The sequence below is a fragment of the Symphalangus syndactylus genome, chromosome 17, assembly GCF_028878055.3.
Source record: "Symphalangus syndactylus isolate Jambi chromosome 17, NHGRI_mSymSyn1-v2.1_pri, whole genome shotgun sequence".
Taxonomy (NCBI): Eukaryota; Metazoa; Chordata; class Mammalia; order Primates; family Hylobatidae; genus Symphalangus; species Symphalangus syndactylus.
In genome coordinates this window covers 95,543,718-95,569,795 of record NC_072439.2, presented here as the reverse complement: position 1 = coordinate 95,569,795, position 26,078 = coordinate 95,543,718, and the positions used below count along the sequence as shown (strand labels likewise).

The 26,078-nt window shown below is 45.8% G+C and overlaps 1 long non-coding RNA gene across 5 annotated transcripts in view; it reads left to right on the top strand.

Annotated features, from left to right (window-relative positions):
* Positions 1-822: 822 nt before the first annotated feature.
* Positions 823-26,078, top strand: part of LOC134733188 (uncharacterized) — a 52,261-nt gene continuing 27,005 nt past the window's right edge. For 3 of the 5 annotated variants that reach the window (XR_010116711.1, XR_010116712.1, XR_010116709.1), the window contains exons 1-2: positions 823-1,030; positions 2,491-2,577. This is a non-coding gene — a long non-coding RNA (uncharacterized lncRNA). Of the gene's footprint in view, positions 1,031-2,490; positions 2,578-4,418; positions 4,494-13,280; positions 14,710-26,078 lie in introns of those variants that run through there. The other 2 variants (XR_010116710.1, XR_010116713.1) reach the window with 2 other exon arrangements.

The following is a 26,078-nucleotide window of genomic DNA, read 5'->3' as shown; positions in this document are numbered from 1 at the left end:
GACAAAAGGAGAAGAAAATGGACATGACATTTACGGGGTTCCTCTTGCAGAGAGAGAACCGTGTAGAAGGTAAGCTCTCACTACTGGGTTCAAGTCCCAGACATAATACTTGCTGGCTGTGCGGCCTTGGGAAGGCACATGACCACTCTCAGTGAAAGTGAAACTGGGAGGTTTCTGCTTTGGAGAGATTTTCTCACCAGTGAAATGAGTTATCATATACCAAGCCCTTAGAGCACAGCCTGGCTCACAGGAAGCCCACAGTAAGTGTGAGTCGTTATTAGCACTGTTGGTAATGGAGGGATAACAGGGGCCGGGGCCAAGAGGCTTTATCTAGCCCTATTTTAGAGGCAAAGAAATGAGGGTGGAAAAGTTCAGGGGCCTGCCTGCAGTCACACAGCAGAGCCAGATATGAACATCGCCGTTTCGGCTTTCAAGGCCTACATGCGCTGTATCCTACCGCATGGTGCCGGAAGGCACATGAAAGACTATTGCAGCCCAATTGCAGCCCAATCTTCTCATGACAAAGACAGGGAAATGGAGGCCTCTAAGAGAAAGTGACTTGATCACCCTTATGCTCTTAAATGGTAAGCGTCCAGGGATCATCCAAGTTAAGGTGGCCCATACGCAGCTGGCAAGGCAGGACCCGAGGCTGAATGAGAGGTACAGTTGGCTCCACGGTATTGGCAGAACCCACAGCTAGTTTTCAATGCTGAGAACTGTCCATCCTGGCAGAGGCTCACTGCCCTCTGTGCCCTCCCTGGTTGCCTGGGCAGATGGTGAGCTGTGGTTGCCAAGGAGCCCGTGTTGGCAGTTCTGAAATGGGACGCGTCAGCAGCCTCGCTCCAGCGGCTTCCCACATCCTTGAGTAACCACCACACAAAGGTGCTGGGCATGAGACCAAGGGTGCGGCGGAGATCGAATTAGTAATACACACTCGGTGACCCTCCCCAGCCAGGTTTCACTGTGCGCTTATGACCAACACTCATCCCTTCCTTAGCATATGTGGTGTCTTTAAGAGCCAAGTAAAAAGGTAAAACTGCAGGGAGTCAGGAGGGGGAAACTGGCCTGGGGTACAGATTACCTCAAAATGAAAATATATGTAATTGGCTACTTGTAGGTCATGAGGCATTAAGTGAACCTGTCAAAACTTGAAAGTGGACTACAGTGGGACGGGCAATGCCCAGAGGGAGGCAGAAAGGTGTAAGTAATCCGAGGTGAATGTGGGTCTTGTTGGCATGGTCGATTTATGCCCTGTCTTCATAATGTACCCTTTCATCTTGGGAGCCTGGATTCCAAAAATCTAGTCTAGACAGGAATTGATGGCGCTACCTCTCAGCTTACATCGTTCGAGGTTTCTCAACACCAAAGACTCCTGAATATTGATGGGAACAACCCACTCAGCCAGGGGATGTGGCTCAGAACTCAGGAGGCCAAAGGCATCATTCTTCCAGGCACGGAGGCCCTGCTCAGGCACAGCCCTACAGGGGCAGAGTCACTCATTCTGGGGGATGACGCTGCCTTTTGTCTTCATCTCCCCAAGTGGGAGACAAGTCCCATCACGCCTGCCACCTGGCAGTCAGCCTTGCGGCTTCTCTTTCGTCCTTTTCATGTGTGCTCGGTGCCGGTTTCAGCGGCTTTCATCAGAGACTGAAACTACCCCCACTCCCATCACCTCCCAGGGCCACAGGCAGGCCCTGGCTGACAGAGCCAGGCCTAGGAGCCTGGGCAACGATAAATAGGTGGCTGGGAGGACCTCTCTGAGCCCCCTTCTCTGCCCAGGCAGGCTTTCTCCTTGGGTGGCCAGAGCCAGGGCCCAGGAGCCCCTGCTGCACGGACTGAGAGGCTGAGGGGCTTCACTCCTGAGGAAGGCCCCTTCTTCCTAATCCCTGTGCTTTGGACCCAGCAAATTCAGCCTGGGAACTGGGGGCTGCTATGGAAGAGAGATGCAGCTAGGGAGCATTTATAGTGCAGCACGTGAGGCTGAGCAGTGACAGAGCTGCGGGCCGAAGAATTACAAAACAGACTTGGACAGATGAAATATTGCCCAGGCATGGTGGCTCATGCCTGTAATCCTAGCACTTTGGGAGGCCGAGGCAGGCGGATCCCTTGAGGTCAGGAGTTTGAGACCAGCCTGGCCAACATGGTGAAACCCCATCTCTACTAAATATTAGCTGGGCGTGGTGGTGGGCACCTGTAATCCCAGCTACTTGGGAGGCTGAGGCAGGAGAATCGCTTGAATCCGGGTGGCAGAGGTTGCAGTGATCCGAGATCATGCCACTGCACTCCAGCCTGGGTGACAGAGCCAGACTCTATCTAAACAAACAAACAAAAAAAACATTAAATATTAACTGATGCAGGGAAAACAGACAAAAGCTATACATGCTCAAAACAAAATGAAAAAGAGCACAGGGCTCAGAAACCAGTTTGTCAGTCTTTGTGAACAGCTGGGATCTCTGACTCATGCACTGTCCCCTGTTCTCTATGCCACAGGAACGAGGCAGCGAGAAGCCAGATTCTGCCGGAGACAGAGCAGAGAGCCAAACCATCGCCACTTACTGGTGTATGAACCGCGGCAAGGTAGGGGGCATCCCTGAGCCTCAGCTTCCTCGTTTGCAAAATGGTGACACGCCTGCTTCCCAGGGCTGTTGTTAAGGTTAAATGATGACACAGTTTACCATATGCCAGGCACATAGTAGGCACCAAATAGTCACAGTTATTAGCCCTGAGCAAATATTGCTCAGCCATTCCCTTGTAAAGCCTATTCTCAAACCAACTTTCCATGTGGACGTTCAATCATCTTTCTGGATGACCTCGCCTTACCCATTGCCTCAGATTCTGTGTGTGTGTATGTATAGAAGAAACAAAGAAAAAAAGTGCTTTTCACATAGTAAGGACATTTCCCTGTCCTATGAGTCTGTGTATGTGTGTGCATATGTATATGTATGTACACACACACATACACACACACACACACACAGCCCCGTGGAATAGGCAGGACAGAGTTGCATTCCCCCCTTTTAAAGATGAGGATGCTGAGCCTCAGAAACATCAAGTGACCTGAACAAAGTCACACAGCCAATGTGTTTCTCCAAAAGAAGTGACCAGGAGTCAGTGTTTCTTTAAACAAGGGTGTCCAATCTTTTGGCTTCTCTGGGCCACACTGGAAGAAGAATTGTCTTGGGCCACACATAAAATACACTAGCACTAATGATAGCTGATGAGCTAAAAAAATAAAAATAAAAATCACACACAAAAAACCAATGTTTTAAGAAAGTTTACAAATTTGTGTTGGGCTACATTCAAAGCAGTCCTGGGCCATGGGTTGGACAAGCTTGCTCCACCATAAACACGTGATGAAGAGACATTGAAATCATACCTTTAGGGCTGTTTTAGGAACAGAAGAGGCATCACCTGGCTATCTTGAGAAAGCAGATTTCAATTTTCTATTCATTAATGTGCTTCCATCTACCTTGAAATCATTTTGATGATTTCCAGATCCAAGTCCCTTGAATAAATTCCAGGGAAAGTCAAGTCACAGGACAGAATGGCCGTCACCTTGAAAAAAAATTATTTTCTCCTGGAGGCACTACTGAGGCTCAGTGATCCCACCTCTGCCACTCCACCCTACTGCATGTGGCATCCCTGAGCCTCCGCTCCGGGGAAAACAGACAAAACTAAACATGCTCAAAACAAAACAAAAATGGAAACAGGGCTCAGAAACCAGTTTGTCCAGTTCCAGTCATTTCTACCGCAATGACAGATCCAGTGACCTTGGCAGCCCTCATCCATTCACGACATCTTCCCATTACCATCTAACGTGCCCCTCCCAATAGCTCCATGAGGTAGAGGCTGCACACAGGCTCAGGATCCCCACTTCACAGGTGGCAATGTCAAGGCGCAGTGACATGCAGCTTCTTGTCCCAGGTCAGGTGTCTCATGATTGTTGAGCCACTGTCTTCTGACCTGGCCAGTGATCTTCCCTTTGGACCACAACCCCTCTGAAAGGCACTGTGCTGAGAAACATGGATTTACTTTACCTATTGCTATTTTGTACATTTGAAATGATCTTTCCAAAACAGATTTAATAATTGAAAGTTTGGCTTTCTGTTCCTTGGAGAAAAGGGACATGCTTTGAAGAAGGAATTGGAACATGAACAGTCATGTTTTGTAGGCATTCATGTTTATTTCTCTGATATTGTGGCTTCCTCTGGAAAAATCCAACGAACACATCCGTTTCAAGTCTTGAGAAACTCCCAAATGTTGACCATGTGTCTGATTCCTGTGTGGTCAAAAGAGTGATGTTTCTCAATGTCCACAACTTATTTCCATGTTAAAATAATTCCACGCTCAGCTAAATCCCACTTACACACAAGTGTGCACCTGTTAAAATAGGTCATTTTTCACTGTTAATCTTCCAGATTCCATGAGTATGTGTGGGAACCGCAGACAAATGCAACTTGAATGTCATGAAAGGCATTTTTCTTTGCTGAGTGACCCTGGTTGGCCCAGACACCTCAGGTCCCTTGCTCCCACAGATCTGTAAAACTAAGGAAGATCCCTTTCTGCTGAGAGAATGGATTGGAATTAAATCTTAGCATAGAAGGCCTTGTGTGAAACTGTATGGACTTTTGTCTTACAACTGGGTTATTTTTTAATTAGATTTTTGTCGATCTTTTCTAAACTCTGAAGTATGTCGGCATGGAAACTCAGTAACTTTTCTCAATGCTCCCCATAAAGCTAAAAATTGAAAAGAAGAGAAAGAAAAAGGGAAAAAATTAAAATTTCAGAGCAAGAAGCTCTAGCCTCTGAGAGTTTGTTACTGTTGCAAAAGTAATAGGTCAACTTTGCCACAACCTCAATGCTAAAAAATAGATGCACAAAAGAGCAATTTTTATCCCAAAGGCTTCTTGGCGATGAGATTTTTTTTTTCCTGCTTCAGATTGGGCATGCTTCCAGAAACCCAAGGACCCTAAATCAATATCAAGTGACTGCTTCCAACTCATAAGAGCCTCTAGGCCTCATTGCAAATGTGAGCACTGAGTTCCAGAGAGACAGGCTTAAAGAAATTGATGGCAAAAATGGGAAGCTCTGTGGCTGACCTCAGTTGCAGGATCCGTGCTGGGAAAGCTGTCCTCCACTCCATGATTTGTGAGGGCCTGCCTGGTATTGCTAATCTTCCTGACAGTTTATTTTGAAGAGAAAAGGGGCCAGTGGCACTGTAGGCAGCATCAGACAAGCCACAGATCTCCTGGGAGATCTACGCTCTCCGGGAGGCAGAGAACAACATTTTGCCTTTCCATAGGGTTGTTAATATACATATGAATCCCAAATCCAAGAATGGGCTCTTCAAACTGGTGTATTTAAACACTTTTTCTGGGACACACGTTTCAAGAAGGGGATAAAGAGGGCATGATATGGATCCTGTGCTGTCCTCAAAGAAGGGAAGGTGGACTGCCATGTTTCTAGTGTAGAATCTGGCACAGAAACCACCCATAGCACGTGCACCACAGACCTGCTTTAGCTGAAAGGATCCCTTCTACATTCCTTCCACCACCTGGTGAGTGGCCACGTTGATGATGAGACCTGGGGCCTTTAAAAATCCTCTTTCAGGTCTCCAGCCAACCCTCTCCATTCAACTCAGTTTCACAAACCTTTTCTTAGCAGCTACCCATTCCCAAGGACTGTAGTGGGTGCCACAGGGGAGACAGAGGTGAAGGAGACACAGTCCTTTCTGCTGATTCTGCAGCTGAGTCAGCTGATAGCCTGTGTCTATTTGCCAAGAATATGACCAAATGAGTGAAAACAACAAAACAAAAAAGCTGAGTCAGTGAGATGACTAGACTCGGGAGGGTAATGAGAATGTCGAAGCTATGAGTCCCCTGGAGGCCAAGGCAAGTTTGCAGATGGCATGGTAACAGCAGGGTGGTTGCTGAGGGAACCTGAAACCATGTCACATGGAAAAGATTTGTAGGAGTGGAGGACCTTTGGCCTGGAGAAGAAAAGCTTTGGAGAACAGAAAGGCTGGTTTCACATACCTGAGAGACTGTCATGGGGAAGACCCATACTTTGTTCTCTGGGGCCCCAGAGGGTAGAACAGGACCGTGGTGGGGATAAGTAGGGGGACCGATTGCAGCTCGAAATTGTGAAGTCCTGTCCTTGTCAGAGCTGTCCCAGGTGGAGTGGGATGTACTGGGAGGTGGTGAGTTGCTGTCATTGCAGGGATTTCAGTCGGGGTGGAGAGTCCACTAGACAAAGACACTGTGGAGAAGAACCGCGCATGGAGGAGGGTGGAGGGCCTGATCTTCTAAGCTTCACTCTCTGCCTGGGAGTCTTGGATTCCTCCCTCCTCTTACTATAACTTAACGAGCCGCTAACGCCAACACCTGGCTTCTTATTCAAACATGCTTAAATGTGAACGGGGAAGACTGGCATCACAGGTGGGCAAATTAACAACAAACTCCCTCAGGGGTCTCCAGAATGAGAGAGAAGGGACAAAGACAGAATCGTTCTGTGTGCCTGCAAGTTGGATTTGGAGTCTCCACACTGTGCCTCTGGGCGTTGACCAGAAGAGGGGTCTCTTTGCTGTGTCTTTAGCAAGGTGACAAGCAGGAGAGCTGGGTAGCACAGCCTGGGGCTCACAGGCAGCAGATCACCTTCAGCTCCCCAGGCCCCTCTGTCATGGACTCAGGCCACAGCTGGGACTCAGTCACCAGGACAGGCAGAGCCCAGAGGGCATTGCTCCACCAGGTGGGCACAGCAAACAGCCCTTCTCCACACTCCCACTCTTCCCAGTAGACAGGGTGCCTGGGGAGTGACTCGAGGGAACTCAGCCTGTTCATCTCACCCGCTTCTGCCTATCTCTCCGCACACACTTTTGTCCTTGTTAAAACCATGAGCAGTTTTTTCCTGATATCACAGCCTAGGAAATCGATGCCTCGTTCAGTGAGCCAGCACTTGCTGTGCTCTTGCCACAGGTTGGGACTGTGGATGGATGCACCGTTGCTAAGGGAGAACAGAGAAGGGACCTAGCTCAGGCTGGGGCTTTACAGAAGGCTTCCAAGAAGGGATGTCATTGGCCTGACTCTTAGAGGAAGGAAAAGAAGAGCAGCAAGTACAAATGATTAGTGCTACTCATCAGCAAATCAGGAGACTGGGCGTGTAGGGAGATGAGGCTGAGGAAGTCACTCTGAACACACACAAGGGGCCTGATTGTCATCTGAAATGCCTGATGTTTTCCTGTTGGTTATGGGAAACAGAGAGATGACATAGATTGACTTATAGAGATTTTTCTGTCTGCATCAAAGGCATCATAAACAAGAGGGTAAGACTAGTGGCAAAGAAATGAGTCAGAATTCTGTAATAGTTTAGTCGAGACATGAGAAGACCCTGAGCTAGCTCAGTGGTAGCAGAGTGGAAAGGAGGGGACCAAAAAGAGAAATATTTTGGATTTAAAAATTAACAAGACTGTCCAACAAATAGAAGATACAGAATGATTCGATAAGGCAAGGGTCAAAAGACTTGAACAGGCACCTCACAAAAGAAGATAATGCCCAATTAAGCACATGAAAGAGTGTTCAACATCATTAAATATCAGGGAAATGCGAGTTAAAACTATAACAAGATAGCAGTTCATACCCCTTAGAATGGCTAAAATCAAAACGAATGATCATACCAAGTGCTGGTGGGAATGTGAGGAGCCTGGAACTCTCATGCACGGCTGGTGGGTGAGGCCAATGGTAGAAACTCTTTGAAGGACTCTGAGAGTGTCTTATTAATGTACATCTACCCTATGAGCAAGCAATTCCACTGCTAGGTATTTGCCCAAGAATACTATGTTTATACAAACTTGTATAAGAAAAATATGTTCCCCATAAAATTGTAAAGAATGTTTATGGCAGTCTTATTCAAATATTGAAGAACTGGCAGAAACCCAGATGTCCATTAGGAAGTACATGGATAAACAACCTATGGTATGTCCATATAATGGAATATCACTAAGCAATAGAAAGGAACAAAGTATTTATATGTTCAGTGTAACATGGATGACTAGCAAAACCATTATGGTAAGTGAAGGAAACCAGACCCAGAATAGCACACACTGTATGATTCCGTTTACATGAAATCCAAATGTAGACAAACGAATATATAATATTAGACACCAGTTTGTGGGTTTATGTGTTTTGGGGTGTTAGGTGGGGGGTTGTTGACCAGTTAGAGGCATGAGGGAACTTCCTCAAAGAATAGAAATGTCTTATATTTTATTTTGAGGATTATGACATGAATGTGTAGGATTGTCAAAATTAATCATACTAAACATTAAAACCTGAGCATTTTTTTTCTAGGTAAACTTTATTTTAAAACAAAAACAAAATAAAAACCAGGTCTGGGCCGGGCGTGGTGGCTCACACCTGTAATCCCAGCACTTTGGGAAGCTGAGGTGGGCAGATCACAAACTCAGGAGTTTGAGAACAGCCTGGCCAACATGGTGAAAACCCATCTCTACTAAAAATACAGAAATTAGCCAGACATGGTGGTGGTGCATGCCTGTAATCCAAGCTACTCAGGAGACTGAGGCATGAGAATCACTTGAACCTAGGAGGCGGAGGTTTCAGTCAGCTGAGATCGCGCCACTGCACTCTAGCCTGGTGACAGAGCGAGACTCCGTCTCAAAAAAACAAAACAAAACAAAACCCAGGTCTGGTGATTGGTATATATTTGACCCTCACATTTCTAGCTTGAATGTTTGTGTGGATGGTGGTGACACTAAGACAGATGAAGGATGTGAGAGGAAGAGAAGGTAAAGGAGGAAAAAGATGAGTCAAATGTTGTATAAATGGAGTATGTGGTATCCATTATCACAGGCACCAGCTAGTGATATCCTGAAAGAAAAAAAAAAAAAAAAACACCAACAACAAAAACAAAACCACCTGAATCAATGAGTCTGAAGCTCAGAGAAGAGGTCAGGATAGGAACATACCCCTGACAGTCACTTGGTCATTGTGAAAAGCAGGAGTATGAGTGAAATGATGCAGAGAGGAGCTCTGGCATTAGAAAGCAGTGGCCAAAGGCTGGATCCTGAGAGGCAGCACTCATTACTGGGTTAGCAGAAGACAGCGTTCCATGATGGAGACTGCAACTCATCCCGGAGGCATGAGGAGAACCAGGAAAGGGCAGAACCACAGTCATTCAAAGCCAAGAGTTTTGTGGGTTTTTTTTTTTTTTTTAATTCATTTGTTTTAGTAGGTGTTTCATGTATTAAAAGACTTTTCTAAACAAATTTACTGTGGCATAAATTACATGCCATAAAATTCATTCATTTGAAGCATATGGGTCACTGAGTTTTAGTGAATTTATACAGTCCTGTAACCACTACCACACTCAAGTTTTAAAACATTTTCATTGCCACAAAAATTTCCCTCACACCCCTTTGCTGTTGATCCCTGATCCCAAGCCCAGCCCCAGACAACCACAGATATGCTTTTGTCATTAGAGTTTTGCCATTTTTAGAAATTTCATGCAAATGGAATCATGCAGTCCTTTGTGTCTGGCTTCTTTCTTTTAATGTGTTTTTGAGATTTCTTCATGTTGTTGCCTGAATTTGTAATATATTTCTTTCTTATGGAGCGTAGTTTTTCACTGTATGAATAGACCATATTTTGTTTATCTATTCATCAACTGACGGACATTGGCATTGCTTCCATTTTGTGTTATGATGAATAATCCTGCAATGGATACTGACTTACAACTCTTTGGTAGGACGCAGATTTTCATTTCTCTTGGGTGAATACCTAAGGGCAGAATTGCTGGGTTACATGGCAAGCATGTGTTTACTTTTAAAGGAAACTGCCAAACTTTTGCAAAAAGTCTCTACCATTTTACCTTTCCACTAGCAACTTACAAGGATCCCAGTTTCTCTATGCCTTTATCAACACTCGATATTGTTTTGTTTTGTTTTTTAATTTTCCGAGTAGGCATATAATTGGATCTTATTGTGGTTTTAATTTTAATTTGTATTGCCCTAATACCAGTGGTGTTGAACATTTTTTATGTGCTTTTGGAATATTCATATATCTTCTTTGGTGAAACATTTGTTCATATCTTTTGCCAATCTTTTAATTGGGTAGTTTCTCTTGCTATTGAGTTACAAGGGTTCTTTATATATTCTTAATTCAAATCAGATAGTTTGCAAATATTTTCTCCCAATCTGTGACCTTTCATTTCCTGTCACTGAACAAATTTTTAAATTTCAATGAAGCCTAATGACTACGTTTTTTTCTTTTATAATTTGTACTTTTTGCTTCCTAAGGAATCTGCTTAACCCAAAATTATATATAAAAAAAATTTCTTCATTTTCTCCTAGAAGTTTTTTAGTTTTAGTCCTGTAATTCATTTTGAATTAATTTTTGTATATGGTATAAGGAAAGGGTCAGTAGTAATATCTTTTATAACTATTCAGTGATTTCAAGATCATTTATAAAAATAGACTATGTTTATCACTATCGAATTACCCTGGTATCTTTATCAAAATTAGTTGACCATATAAAAGTGAGGATCTATTTCTAGACTCTCAATTCCACTCTATTGATCCATTGTTATCTAATACCACACTGTTAATTACTGTAGTTTTATAGTAAGTCTTATAATCAGGTAGCATATATTTTTAACTTGATTATTTAAAAAAATTGTTTTGTGTCACAGTACAAATAGATGTTTTTCCAAAGAAGATATACAAATGTCCAATAAGCACATTAAAGATGCTCAAATGTTACTAACCAGTAGAGAAATGCAAATCAGAACCACAGCGAGATACCACCTCACACCCATTAGGATGGCTACTATCAAAAATAATCATAATAACATGTTGGTGAGGATATAGAGAAACTAGATCCCTTGTATACTGTTGGTGGAAATTTAAATGGTGCAGCCACTTTGAAAAATAGTATGCTGTTTCCTCAAGTATTAATAATAGAATTACCATATGACTCAGCAATTCTACTTCTGCGTATATACCTAAAAGAATCGAAGGGGCTGGAAGAGATATTTGTATACCCATGTACATAGCAGCATTATTCACAATAGCCAAAGGTGGAGGCAACTCAAGTGTCCATTGACAAATGAATAAACAAAATGTGGTATGTATCCATATACATACATACATACATACATACATACATACATACATATATACACACACAGTGGACTATAAAATGAAGGAAATTTCGACACATACTACAATGTGGTTAAATATTGAGGTCATGTGAAATGAAGTAAGTCCATCACAAAAAGACAAATGTATAATTCCACTTATGTGAGTTAACTAGAGTTGTCATTTCCTTAGAGACAGAAATTAAAATGGTGGTTGCCAGGAGTTGTGAGTCGAGGGGAATGGGAAGTTATTTAAAGGATATTGAATTTAGGCTGGGTGTGGTGGCTTACACCTATAATCCCAGTGCTTTGGGAGGCTGAGGTGGGTAGATCTCTGCAGATCTCTTGAGCCCAGGAGGCAGGCGGATTCCTTAAGCCCAGGAGACCAGTCTGCGCAACATGGCAAAACCCAGTCTCTACAAAAAAGTACAAAAATTAGCTGGGCATGACGGTGCATGCCTGTAGTCCCAGCTACTCAGGAGGCTGAGGTGGGAGGACTGCTTGAGCCTGGGAAGTGAAGGTTGCAGTGAGCTGAGATCATGCCACCGCGCTCCGGCCTGGGCAATAGAGTAAGACTCTGTCTCAAAAAATAAAATGAAGTTTATTAAACATAGTTTGGGAAGATGAGAAGTTCTGGAGATTAGTTGTATGCCAATGTTAATATACTTAACATTGCTAAACTGTAAGCTTAAAAATGATTAAGTTGGTAAATTTTATGTGTATTTTACCTCAATTAAAAAATTTTTAAAATTGTTTTGTTTAATCTAGGTTATTTGTCTTTTCAAATGAATTTTAAGATCAGCTTGTCAATTCCTACAAAAATGTCCACTGGGATTTTTATTGTGATTTCATTAAATATATAGATTAATTTAAAAATAATTACCATCTTTAATTAAAAATATTGAGACCTCCAAGTGATAACATGGCATATCTCTCTGTTTATTCAGGTATTCTTTAATTTCTCTCAGCAATATGTTGTAGTTTTCAGTGTATAAGTCTTAAATAGCTTTTATTAAATTTATTCCTAAATATTTTTATGCTACTGTCAATGGAATTTCTAAAGTTTTATTTTTTGGGTTGTTCTTTGCTGGCATATAGAAATACAATTGATTTCTACATATTAACCTTATATTCTGTGACACTGTTGAATTCATTTATCAGTTCTAGTAGCTTTTTGAAAATTCCTTAGAATTTTCTACATATATGATCACATTGTTCACAAAAAAAAATGGTTTTATTTCTTCTGTTCCAATGTGTATGCCTTGTTTTTTGCATGACTTATTAAACTGGCTAGGACCTCCATACGATGTTGAATAGAAGTGGTGAGACAGAATTTTTAAATGAGGTTATTTTACTCTATGAGGATCCCAGGTGGCCTCTGGCAGAGCAGTTCCAATAGAACTGCAGGGCAAAACCAGGCTGCTGCAGATGGATGCGTGAGTGGGAATTGAGAGAATTACAGCTGCTGGGTGTTCCCACTCATGAAGCTTGACTGAAGAAGGCAGGCAAATGGGTAAAGCACATTCTCTAGTCTCAAGCGGTCCCAGAGTATAAACAGGCGAGTTCTAGACATGCATTTCTTCAGCTCTGCTGCTGCCTTCCTCAGTCCAGCCACCTTCTCCCACCTGGAACTTCAACAGCCATTTACCTCCCCTTCCTGTTTCTATTCCACCTGTCCCATTTTCCAGCCCATTCTAACAAAAGTCAGAGAATATCTCTCAAAGTAAAAATCAGACTATATTACTCCTGCACTCAAAACTCGGCAACCATGGCCATCCAGGCACTGCGCGGCATGGCCCACCAGTCCTCCGTTCCTCGCTGTGCCCCTGGCACACCATCTCACCTCCTCTTCCTGGCAATTCTTTAGCCAGCTCAGGCTTTTTACAAAGCCTGGCTTCAGGGATTTAGGACAAAAATGTACCTGAGCAGAGATGCAGGTGCAGAGATGTGAATGTGGGTGCAGCCTGACAACAGATGGGCTCATTTGAAAGAGAAGCCTAGTGAGGCTGGTCCAGACTCCCCCCGGGGATGAGGTTGCAGTACTTACCTGCCCGTAGGGCTGTTTAGAGTGTAGATGCATTGCATGAATGGCTATTTGGTCTCTAGTCTTCAGGTTAATTTGGTGTGTCTCACAGGCTCTCTACAACCTTGCACCTCGACGTGTGGTCTGTGGACCAGAAACATTGTCATCACCTGGAAGCTTCTTGGAAATGGAAAATCCTAGGCCACCTCCTAGACTGATGGAAGCCACATCAGCATTTTAACAAGACACCCCGGTGATTCCATGGTGCATTCTTACCCACATTAAATTTTGACACCCCATAAAAATTCACTCTTCTGAAGCAGAATTCACCTCTCTCTAGTAAAGAACTTCAATTTTTATAATGTGTCAATGAATGAAAATGTAAAACCTAGTAAGAGAAAATGGAAGGACTTGTTCATGCAACTGGTAATTAAACAAATGGGAATGAAACTTGGCTAAGGAGAGAGGATGAAGAGGATTAAACTCATAAAAGCAAGTTGGGGGTTCAAATGAGATTTCTGGGAAGGCATCAGTTGAACTCTGCAGTGAATGGCTGACCTGTTTTCATTTAATAGCTGTTTTCATGGTTACTTCCCTCTCAGGGATGCCCCGTCCCTATAGTCACGCACATATTAGGTCAGTATGCTCAGCAAAAAACACCCAAGGACCAAAAAGCTTTGTGGACATCAGGTTACAAGCTGTATTCTGCCCCTCCCTGCCCCCCAGCCTCTCACCATCTTAGAAAGGCAGGACCTGTGTCATCACTGAAAGCAACGGCATGTTGATATTTCCTTTTTTTTTTTTTTTTGAGACGGAGTCTCGCTCTGTCGCCCAGGCTGGAGTGCAGTGGCGCGATCTCGGCTCACTGCAAGCTCCGCCTCCCGGGTTCACGCCATTCTCCTGCCTCAGCCTCTCCGAGTAGCTGGGACTACAGGCGCCCGCCACCGCGCCCGGCTAATTTTTTGTATTTTTACTACAGACGGGGTTTCATCATGTTAGCCAGGATGGTCTCGATCTCCTTACCTCGTGATCCGCCCGCCTTGGCCTCCCAAAGTGCTGGGATTACAGGCGTGAGCCACCGCGCTCGGCCGGCATGTGGATATTTCAACCCAACCCAACACTACTGTTGGGCGAAGGCCTCGGGTGTCCAGGGAACAGAAGCCTTTGCAAGCTGGAGGGTGCAGGCCCTGCACGTTCTGCACCACCAAGAGAACATCGGGGGTTCTCTTGTTCCGTGGTTTTACAATCTTGTTTTGTAGCCCAGTTCTGGCAATGCTGCCCGGACCATTCTCCTCTCAGGACCTTCTTCTACAGTCCGCCCAGAAGCAGAGCCCCACAGGGCGATATAGGTGCTTCTGACTTTGGCTTATGAAATCAGCCAATATTGTCCAAGATAAACTCTGATCTAAACAACAACAAAAAAACCTCAAAGTATAAAATGTGTGTCTCTACAAGCAACACCACTGTTAGAATGTCAGGGCTGAGAGACCTCATTTATTGGAACAGGCCTTCACCTGTGATCAATTACCAACAGGAGGCAGAATAGCAACCTGGTTAAAGAGCTCACGTTTTGGCACCAGGCTGCCTGACTTTGAATCTTCGGAGCTGTGTGATCTTGGATTAAATGTTAACGTATCTTTTCTTGGTGTCCTCATCTATAAAATAGAAATAATCATAATGCTTGCTTCATAAGGTTATTCTGAGGATTAAATAGAACCATCAACCTACCCTGCTTAGGAGAATGCCTGGCACCCAGGACCCGCTCAGTAAATGTAGCTATTGCAGTCATCGAATCCGCTGCTAGCATGGACTCTCAACGAGGGGAAGCACGAGGGGCTCGTGGGAGCTACAGCCTGGAGGAAGGTGGGGGTCAGAGAAGGCTTCAGGGGTAACTTGAAGTCTAGTAAGAATAGGCAACCTCCTGGGCTCCACATTCTACCTCTTATTTGTTCTGCTTATTATTCTTATTTGTTCTGCTGGAGTCCACGCTCGCATGTGGACACACACACACACACACATGCAACACGTCAGCAGATTTGCAGCTGTCAGGGACATAACATGGGAACAACTGCCAGCAGCTGAGATCCCAGCCCCAGCGCGCTCACTCTGGCTGCTCCAGCTCCAGCTGTGAGGGCGGAGGAAGACTGGAGCCAAAAGTCAGCCTCCCCCACCCCTGAGAAAATCTCCCCAGATTAGGCAGCTGCCTGCTCTCCCTCCTCCTCCCCCTAGGCTCTCAGCTGGAGGATGGGAAGATGGATAGGGAGGCCAGGAAATTGGCTCTCTTTATTCCCATCTTCCTGGAGAGTGAGCAGGAGACCCCCGCCCCAGGATCCCAGAGTCTAGCCTTGCCTACAGCTGTTCTGCTTTTGCAGCCAGGCATCTGTCCGGCTCCATTGTTCCTGGATGTGGGTGAGGAGTAGGAGGAGGCAAGAGCTGCCGTCCAACTCTAACAGTGCTTCTCAGCCGCGGCTTCACTTCGGAGTCACTGGGGAGCTTTGGCTTGGGCCACGCCTCAGAAGAACTGAAGGAGAATCTCTGGGGGTAGGGCCTGGGCTCTGGTATTTTTTCGTAAAGCTTCCTGGGTCATTGTACTGAGTACCTAGGGTTGAGAAAGATGGACAGATAAGGAAAACTAGCTTGCAGGAGTCATCAACCACAGACCTTCAGATCCAATGGAACTTTGGAAACTGTCGGCCCAACACCCTTCCTTTCTTTCTTTCTTTCTTTCTTTCTTTCTTTCTTTCTTTCTTTCTTTCTTTCTTTCTTCTTTCTGTCTTTCTTTTTCTTTCTTTCCTTTCTTTTCTTTCTTTTTCTTTCTTTCTCCTTCCTTCCTTCCTTCCTTCCTTCCTTCCTTCCTTCCTTCCTTCCTTTATTTTTCTTTCTTTCTTTTTTCTGAGACAGACTTTTTTTGCTCTTGTTGCCCAGGCTGGAGTGCAATGGCGCTATCTCAGCTCACCACACCTCTGCCTCCTGTGTTCAAGCAATTCTCCTGCCTCAACCTCCCGAGTAGCTGGGATTACAGGCATGCGCCACCACGCCCGGCTAATTTGGTATTTTTAGTAGAGATGGAGTTTCTCCATGTTGGTCAGGCTGGTCTCAAACTCCCAACCTCAGGTGATCCGCCTGCCTCGGCCTCCCAAAGTGCTGGGATTACAGGCGTCAGCCACCCAGCCCGGCCACCAACACCCTTATTTTCTAGATGGGAAAATATAAGGCCCGGGGAGGAAACATGATAAGCCTAAGCTGAGTGAGCTGTCGCAGAGCAGAGAGAGAAAACACACGTCCTGATTCCAAGTCCAGTGTTATTTTCATGATGTGTATCACGACAAATTTTAGAAATGCCCCTTGAACACTTATGCCTCGAAGGACAGTGCTATTAATAGTTGCTACCAAGAGTACAAAAATGACATGGCACCTGACATCAAAGAGCTGGATAGAGTGGCAGACATGAGCCACTGAATGTCACCACCTGGCCTTGGGCAGACAAGGGTTGCTAGATGAAGGCCTACGCTTGCCAGATCATTCTCCCCACCTACCCAGCTGTGGAACTTAACTCTTACAGCTGCTACCAGTACAGCAATCCCACACCTAGGCCTGTGCAAGAGGAGTCCAGCACTTTCTAGGACCATGCCCGTGCCCATGGGCAAGGAGCCCAACAAGTCAAGGGCACGCGGCTACCAGGAGCCTGCATTCCTCAGTCTAGTCCTTGCCCTGAGCATCTGGAACCCTTAAATTCCCTGTCACTAGCCAGGTCTGGGGCCTACATGGGTCTTTCCTCAGGTTTGTTCTCCCAAGTATGGATTGCACAGCCAGTGTGTGCACCCCTAGGCCCAGGATATGCTGCCAGTATGTGCACCTCAAAGCCTAGGGCCCACCAAGGGATATATAACCAGCATGTGCACCCACCCCTAAGCCCAGGGGCCACCAAGGGATACACAGCCAGTGTGTGCACCCCTAGGTCCAGGGGCCACCAAGGGATACACAGCCAGTGTGTGCACCCCTAGGTCCAGGGGCCACCAAGGGATACACAGCCAGTGTGTGCACCCCTAGGTCCAGGGCCCACCAAGGGATACACAGCCAGTGTGTGCACCCCTAGGTCCAGGGGTCACCAAGGAATACACAGCCAGTGTGTGCACCCTTAGTCCCTGGGCCACCAAGGGATACGCAGCCAGTGTGTGCACCCCTAGTCCCTGGGCCACCAAGGGATACACAGCCGTTGTGTGCACCCCTAGGTCCAGGGGCCACCACAGGATAGTTGCATTCAAGGGATTTGGAAGGGGACCTGGGCTTCTGAACTGGGTGCCCTGCTGTGTCCAGATGGGGCTGCATAAGGCTCCTTGTGGACAAGGCATTGCTAGGGAAGGAAAGGGAAGGGGGTTGGGCATGGGCTAGGGGTAAGCTCCTCTTTTGAGAATTCTAAATTAGAACATGGGCTTCAGTTAGTATAAAGATCTATTTGTCATGGCAGAAGGATAAAATATATTTTAGTTAATAGTTTTAAGCTTATTTTATAACTTTTAAATAATAGATTGATTAATTTGCATTCTTGCCCCAGGCTCTGCAAATGTTAGGGCAGGCCTCTAACCCACACTTTATCATTGTGTGTATTAGAAAACAGTGGCCCCTTTTGCTGTCTGGGTAACCCCATCCAAGCATACAGCTTAGGATGTGAAGGGTAGTTGGGATTCCATCCCCATTTGGCCCCATGGCCAGGTGTCCTTGTGCTGTGCAAACCCTGTACACCCTTACCTGGCTGTTGTGGAAGAAAATCAATCCACACTCTATTAGCATAAGGAACAATTCCCGGGACAAGGGCATGGGAGAGCCACAGTGGGACATTCTCAGTCCTTTAGGATCTCACACTACCCTGGCCTGCAGCCTCTCTCCACATCTCCTGAATTACTAGCACCTTGTCTTCATCTCAATCAGTGATCCAAACACATGAAGAACCAAAGTACTCAGAGCCCCTTTCCCTAAAGCAAATCAGCTGGTCCACATACATGTCTGGAGTCCACGGGCTCGCCAGTCTGTGTGGGCTCTGTTGGCTCCACTGCACGCACAGAGCCTCCAACTCACAGAGCTACACTCACCATACCCCATTACCAAAGTGGAGAGAGGTCCCTCTCAAGCAGAGGGACTGGGGGAAACTTCATTTGGTGAGGACTTCTGGGGGGGGCTAAAGACTAAGCAGGCAGAGGTCCTGGAAGTCCACCCATGAGCCAAGTCTAGGCGGTGGGGAACATGGGCGCAGCTGAGAAGAGCGTGCCAAGGTCAAGTGAGCTGTGTGTGAAGAAGAGCGGGGGCGAGGTGGGCTCTGAGTGTCAGGGGTAGGAAGAGGCAGGCAGGGGCAAGGTCACAGTGGTCCTGAACGCTAAGACAAGCAGTTCAGAGGCCACCTGGTCTTCACGCTGACAATCTCAGCTGCACTCTCTGAGGAGACCTAAAAGGCAGATCTTTTTGTGCTGTTGGTAATTTTTGACACCAGAAAGGTGTGAGTTCAAGAATGTGAGTTACACTCTCGCCCAATCAAGATGCTGGTCTTTCTCCTCAATGTGGGCCTTGTTCTGAGTGAAGCCAGTACAGTGCCTGGAAGAAAGCATTGGTCTTGAATCTGCTCGAGCAGGTGGCTAATTGTGTGACTGAGAACTCTGAATTTTGCCCCGTAGAGTCCCTCTGCAGCAGGGCCGTGATATGCTCATCTGTGTATCATTATTCATTCATTTGTTCATTCTTCATACGTCAGCCTCCAACTGAGGTTTTCCTTCAAGCCAGGTCACCACGAGAGCCAAGGACAAATCAAGGCAGCAGCAGACAAGGTCCCTCATGCCTTTCTTTATTCTCTTAGAGCCTCCATCGTAGTAAATTGCCTCTGAGAGAAGGATGAAAGGCATAAATATATTCTTCTTATCTCTCGGGCAGGTGCTAGTTTTGTTTTCTCTTCTGGACTAGGGTATGTTGCTTAGGGGGTCTTGCAGGTAAGTGGCTGGAATGTCTGTAAAAGCCTGAGGCTAGAAATGTGAGGACCGGTGGCCTGGAATGCAGCCTTGTATTGCTGGGACAAAAACACCTGTGAACTTCTCTTTGGGTGCTTGTATTTAGCTTTGCAGTGTAGCTATGCATAGTCCTTTATTCCTCTATAGACTCTGTTTCTTGAAGCAAAAGACCCCAGTCCCCTATTGCCTCTCCCTCAGCTCCGCCTGTGTCTAGCATCCGGCTAGGTGCAAAGTAGGTGATAAGTTAATGAATGTTTAACTGAATAACCCTTTCCTGCTCTGGGGTAATACCCAATACAAAGTCCTCTCTGCCCGCACGCCTCTATCCTCCAAACACACATTGACACCCTCACCCCAGACTGCAGGTGGCACTGGAAGAGCTGGGAGGGGTCTGAGGTAGTGGGGGTGAGGGGCTGGGGCCTTGATTTAAACACAGACATCTTCCTGCTAGATTTCACACTGGAAAACAAATACCAGCTTTTGTTCAAACCCTGGTTCATTGGAAGTAGTGCCCCAGCCCTGGGAGGCTAAGGAGCAGGCAAACAGGATTCATGCTTATCCAAAAGGCTGATCCACACTTGAGACCTGTCCTCATCAGAGCACTGCAGTCTCACCATTAACAAGAGTCCCCACGAAAGTTTCCTGCAGCAAACCTGACAGACGTGCTGTTTTGCAAATTGTAGCCTGCATTTGCCTAATCCCCCAGCCTGGGCAGATGCATATGAAAGGCCTCCCTAAGGCTGCAGGAAGAAACAAGGGAGGCCTCCCTTCCCCCACCACAGCCAGAGGACCCCAAGCTGGCCATGGCCCGTTCCCGCCCACTGGTAGCTTCCCCTTGGGTTGGAAAAGTGGAGGTGATTGAAAAATAATGTTTCTATAGAGGTCACTAAATTTTACTGGCCACAACCTGTGCCAGGTCCTATATTCTTTCACTTCATTCTCACAATCAGTTCCCAGGGGTGCTGGTACTATTCCTGTTTTGCAGATGAAGAGACCAAGAGAGGCTAAGTTGGGGTTAAGTAACTCTCCGAGGTCCTCTATTGCGTAGGTAACAGAGTCAGGACTCCAGTCAGATCATGGGGAGCATCCAATTTGTGGTCTCTCCACTACAGTGTACTCAAGCCCAGGTAGAATGCAAGAGGCAATTTGGTCTCCTCTCCAAGGCTCCACCCCCACATGATGCTCCAGGCCTTTCTCTTCCCCTGTCGCCTTCCTCTGGCATCAGCATTACAATGTCTCTGCATTCTCTGCAAAGTGAGTTATTATTTTAGAGAAAATGTGGATGCCGCTCAGTTGACTTTGTTACAGGAATAGACACCCCCAGCACCAAGAGGTCCCTTCATGCCCTGCTTGTGGGGAAATGAACATAAGCCTCCACTCTGAAGATGTCAGGCCGCATTGAGTAATGACCCCAAGGCTTTGCTGTCTTCATGACATTTGATAGTCATTTTGCCATTCTTGTTCTCATTTCGTGAGCCTTGAAGTGTAGTAGGTATGTTATGACTCTTTAAATCAGTAGTTTCTTACACTATCTTTGGGATGTAACATCCTAAACTTGGAGATGGTATTTCAGATCCCGCAATTAAGACAGAAAATTAAAACTCAGCAAATAGAAGCCACTTGTCCAAAGGCATGACTAGAACTATGACTGCAAGCTCCCGAAGGCGATGCTTCTCCCACAGACTCATGAGGCTGGCGGATGAGAACACATGGCATCATGGCCTCATGGTCATCCTCTGTCCCAGGTATCAACGTCTCCATCACAGGTGAATAAACCAGGGCTAGGGAGCTGTGGTGAGTGGCAAATCAAAGTGATTAGGCTCCCACTGGTTATCTGCCCCATAAATGTGCCTTCTCTCCATTGATACTGTCTATTGTGGAGTTTCAGTCCTGCATTGACTCACAAGGCAAATGAACATGTACATACTGAAGAAAGGACCGAAAAACCAGGAGTTCTCAGTCTCTGCTTCTGACCTCAAGTACCAATAGGGAAAATATATCCATGAGTAATCTACAGCCTTCTGGGGACCTAAGCTCCGTAGCCATATGGACCTCTGTCTTCCTGCACTCAATCTCCTTAATCATAACACAGGCAGGAGTGAGCCCCTCAGCCCTTCCCTCAACCTACTCCTGCTGGAACCGGTGACGGACATTACCTTGCACACAAGAGGGCCAACAAGAAACCATGGGGTCTTAGCCATACACAGTCCCTGCCCACAATCATTTCCCCTCCCCTGTATTCCTTCTGTTTCTCCCTTGGGGCGCACTTTCGTATTGTGTTGGAATGATTGCAATAACCTCCTGATGAGCCTTGTAACCCTCGCTTTAGCACCATCATTATCCTCACACCACACTCCCACCCTCACCAAATCCACCCTCCACATTGCTCCAAGAACAGGTTAAGAACACATATTTGTTTCTGTCACTGCTTTGCCTCTTTTAAATCCTTCAGTGACTTTCCACTGCCTTCGGAATGCATTTTCGATCTTGTGGCAATGGTTATGCTGTTACAATTATCTGTCTTCTGTCTTCCACATTGAGAGGTGAGCTCCTTGAGGCAGGCACTGTTGACACATAGAAGGTATTCTGTAAATGACTTAAATGAATCGATGAGTAGTAAATAAACACTAAATGAATAGATGAATGGATGGAGAGTCCACCACTGGGCAGGAAGCCCCATTTTCCACAGTAGAGGCAAATCAGGTGCCCTGGAGATTAGACTGAAAGAAAGAAATATGAGACTGGAGAGAGGCAGGAGTGTTTTATGACCTTGAAGGTAGATTTAGGATTTAGACAGGTAGAGAGGGAAGCACGGAGATGAGGGGAGAAAGAGAGGAGGGGGAATCCCAAGAAAAGAAGAATAGACAGTACAAGTGCAGCATGCAGTGAAGGAATTCGTGTCGGTGAGGCGAGGCCTAGGAATGGAAGTGGAAGGGGCAGGTGGGCAGCAAGCTGTGGTGGGGGCCTTGGAGCTAGACTGAAGAACGTGAGCTTCCATCTATCACAGCATTAGGGCCCATGCTGGCCAATGGTGGAGAGAGGAATAGCCGAAGAAAAGTGGTGACAGAACCGACTCCCACAAATGTGAGACTGTTGGTGTTTTGTTTGGCTCTCGTTGACTTGAATTTAAAGGCATCTAAATATCCTTTTCCCCCTTATTTTTTTAAGACACTAATTGAACACTTGGGCGCTATAAATAAGTGGTGAAGAATGAACCAGTTTTTGTTTTAATGAAAGGTTAAAACACATTTAACCTTTGTTTTGGGGTTTTTTTTTTGAGACGGAGTCGTGCTCCGTCACCCAAGCTGGAGTGTAATGGCACAATCTCGGCTCCCTGCAACCTCCGCCTCCCGGGTTCAAGTGATTCTCCTGCCTCAGCCTCTTGAGCAGCTGGGATACAGGCATGTGCCACCACCTCTGGCTAATTTTTTGTATTTTTGGTAGAGACAGGGTTTCACCATGTTGGTCAGGCTGGCCTCGAACTCCCGAGCTCAGGCAATTCGCCCGCCTTGGCCTCCCAAAATGCTGGGATTACAGGCGTGAGCCACTGCGCCCAGCCACATTTAACCTTTTATTGAATGTGCAGTCAACATCCAAGTCCATTTTTATCTCTGTAGTATTCCTGAGCTGTGACCTCCAGGAACGGTGATGCATCGATATCATAGCCCTGGACAGCAAACACTGTCTCCTCTCTGTCCTGTCCCTGAGCATGGAGTCAGTACCTCTGAATAATTAACACTTTTACGTAGACGGAGTCAGGGAAAGGGTTTAGGTGAAGTTCTTACATAGTTTGTTCTGCTGTCAAATGTCAATTAAGCCTTCACTCTCTTCTTTCTTGGAAGAGACAGGCGGAGGTAATGTGGATGAAGCAAAGAGCCCCTGTCTGGGATTGGGGAACTAGGCTCTATCCCTGTCTCTCTTGCCAGTTCTCTGCATGGTCTTAGGCAAGTCTCTCTCTCATCCCAGGCTTCAGTTTCCCCACCTATGAGAAGGGGTTGGATTAAACCTTCTTTTGAGAAGAATTTTGTGCCCTGAAATGCCACTGACGTCTGTGCCATGTCTCCTCTGACCTCTGCTCTGTATACTTGTTGGTGAGCGCACTGGAGGGTCAGGAGCCCCAGGTGGAGAAAAGGAAGGGCTTCTTTTAAGGAGACATAACTAGGAAGAAAACCTCTAGCCAGGGGAGAAAGAAGGCCAAAGAACTCTGTCCTTTGCACAGGCCTGACATTTTTATGGGCCTTTGCTGGCCTTGGACCATGAGCTGCCCACACACACACAGGGGAACCCCACAGCAGCCACTGAATGTGGCATTGTGGCACTGGACCCCACCAGCCAACAGCCCTTGCTTACAGCCTCTGTTAGAGCAGACTGGGGAGCAACCAGCCCAGCCTGTCAGTTCACATCAGGCTTGGCCTGACAGGGTCCAGCACAGAGACCTCCCACAGAGATGCAAAGGAGAGGAAATTAGGTTGGAAATTCACTGACAGCCCACGCTTGACCCCATGGAAAGTGTTGGTTTGGGCTAGAAGAAATGGCACAATTTAGCTTGACCAGACTGGCCTGTTCAAACAGACTCCAATGCCACAGAGGATTGAGTTAAGCCTCCTACGAAATTCTGACTCTTAAGCAGTTGGATATCCACTGTGTAGCAGGCACAGAGAATGCAGAGGTAAAATGTATGACTACTGTCTTCACAAAGCTTGCAGTCTAGTGAAAAGAGAAGACATGTCAACAATTTGTCATAATCTATCTTGCTAAATGTCACACTCAAGATACACAGAGGGGTTTAGGGGGAACTGAAAATCCAGCAAGTGATTCTGAGAAATAGTGAGAGGGAGGAAAATCTTCCTAGAAAAGGGGAAATATCCTCTGAGTTTTACAAGATAACATCCCAATTAGTTTCCCAGTGGAAGAGAAGGGGCTGAAAGGAGCATGCCTGGGAAAAGGCCCAGCATGTCTGCAGGCATGGGGAGAGGTGAGAATATGGCAAGACTGAGTCACTGCACACAGCTCTCAGAGGCCAGGGAATAATAGCGTGCAAGGGTGGAAGGGCAGCAGGAGCACCTGGAAGTTTTGTAGGTTGAACTGTGTCCCTCAAAACAATATGTCAATTTTCTAACCCCCCAAGATTTGTGCATGTGACTCATTTGGAAATAGGGTCTGTGTAAATGTAATCAAGTAAAGATGAGGTCATACTACATTGAGGGGAGGCCCTAATCCAATGACCGGTGTCCTTATAAAAAGAGGAAGATTTGGACGCAGAGACACATAGTGGGGAAGCGTCATGTGAAGACAGAGGTGGAGACCAGAGTGATGCCTGTAAAAGCCAAGAAACGCGCAGGATTGCCAGCAGCTGCCAGAAGCTAGGAGAGAGGCAAGGCACAGATTCTCCCTCTGAGTCCCCAGGAAAGAACTATCCCTGCCAATACTTTGATATCAGACTTCTGGCCTCCAGAATTGTGAGGCCATGCATTTTTTACCCAGTTTGTGATCGTTTACTACGGGAGCCGTGGGAAACTAACATAGTGGGCGTGTGAGCCACTGTGGGCTCTCACTTGACGGTGGCCTAGGATGGCCCTGGCTTCAGAGATTCTTCTTATGGAGCTCTTAAAATGGCTTAAAAATCCCCATACCCTGACATTCAAGCTGTTACCCTTCCAGATTCTCTTTCATACCTGGTGCCTGCTCACAATCCTTCATTAGACTATGTATCCTGATTTTTAGAGTTTTTCTTTTTCTTCTTGATTCAGAAAGGTATACTCTCCATAATTATAGAGTCATATTGCGTAAGTTTGGGTGAATCAGTGAACTAACAAGTTGCACCACGTGTCGTCCTCAGTTTCTCTGATTCATCATCGTTTCTTTGAGATTTACAGAATTAGATTGATTGCAAACTTTAAAAAATGACCTTCAGCTCTTTGCAGGCCCATGTGAGCACACAACTATCTTGCTTTCAGACCTGCACCTCCAATTTCATCTCATAGAAGAAATCTTCCCATGAGTATCTCTAAGGCAGGGCCCACCTCCAGTGCTTCCTTCCGATACTGCACAAGCAAGGTGACCTCCAGGATGTCTGCTGTGTGTTGGCTGATGGGGAAACTAAGTTGAATAAGACATCCTTAAGAAGCTGGCAGTCTGGTGAAGGCTGGGATTGGGAGACAGTTATAAAGACCAAGTTGTTTCAGTAAGTTGTAATCAGTGACACAGGAGATGGATGTATAAGGTACTTTAGAGACCAGAAGGGGAGTACCTGGCCCATAATAATGGCTTTCATTCTTTATGAGCCAGACACCATGGTAGAAGTTTTACATGCATTATCTTTAATCCTCAACAAGCAAGGTGTGTAGTACTATCCTCATTTTATAGGTGAAGCAACTGAAAAGGTTAATTAAGTAACTTGCTCAAGGTCTCTCACTTGGCAAGTGACAGAGCCACTGTTTGATCTTAGGTTTGCCTGACACCCAAGATCACGCGTGGATTCTTCACAGTACAAGGGTGACTGATGCTCAGGGCGTGTTTCATCAAAGCACGTACTTTAAAATATTCACTGATTTTTCCATATTGCTTTTGTGCTATCCAAAACATTTAGTTGAAAGATAGTGATTAATTTAAACTCACCAAATTTGCCAACAACCCGCTAATTGCTGTTCTTATCTTTCTTGACCTTTCTGTATATTGGTCTTGCCTCTGTCTTGAAAATCTTTCCTCCCTTTGGCCTTCCTAACATCATACTTGGCTGGTGTTCCCTCTGCCTCTTTGGATTCATTTTTTCCACTTATTCTTTCTCTGTCGAGCTCCTGTAAGGCTCTGACTGCTACTCCTTTTTTATTTATCATTCTCTAACCCTCCTCAGAAGAAGTCCATGCATCTCACTTATTTCTATTACTGTCATAGTCATGGTTTCCTCATTTGTTCCT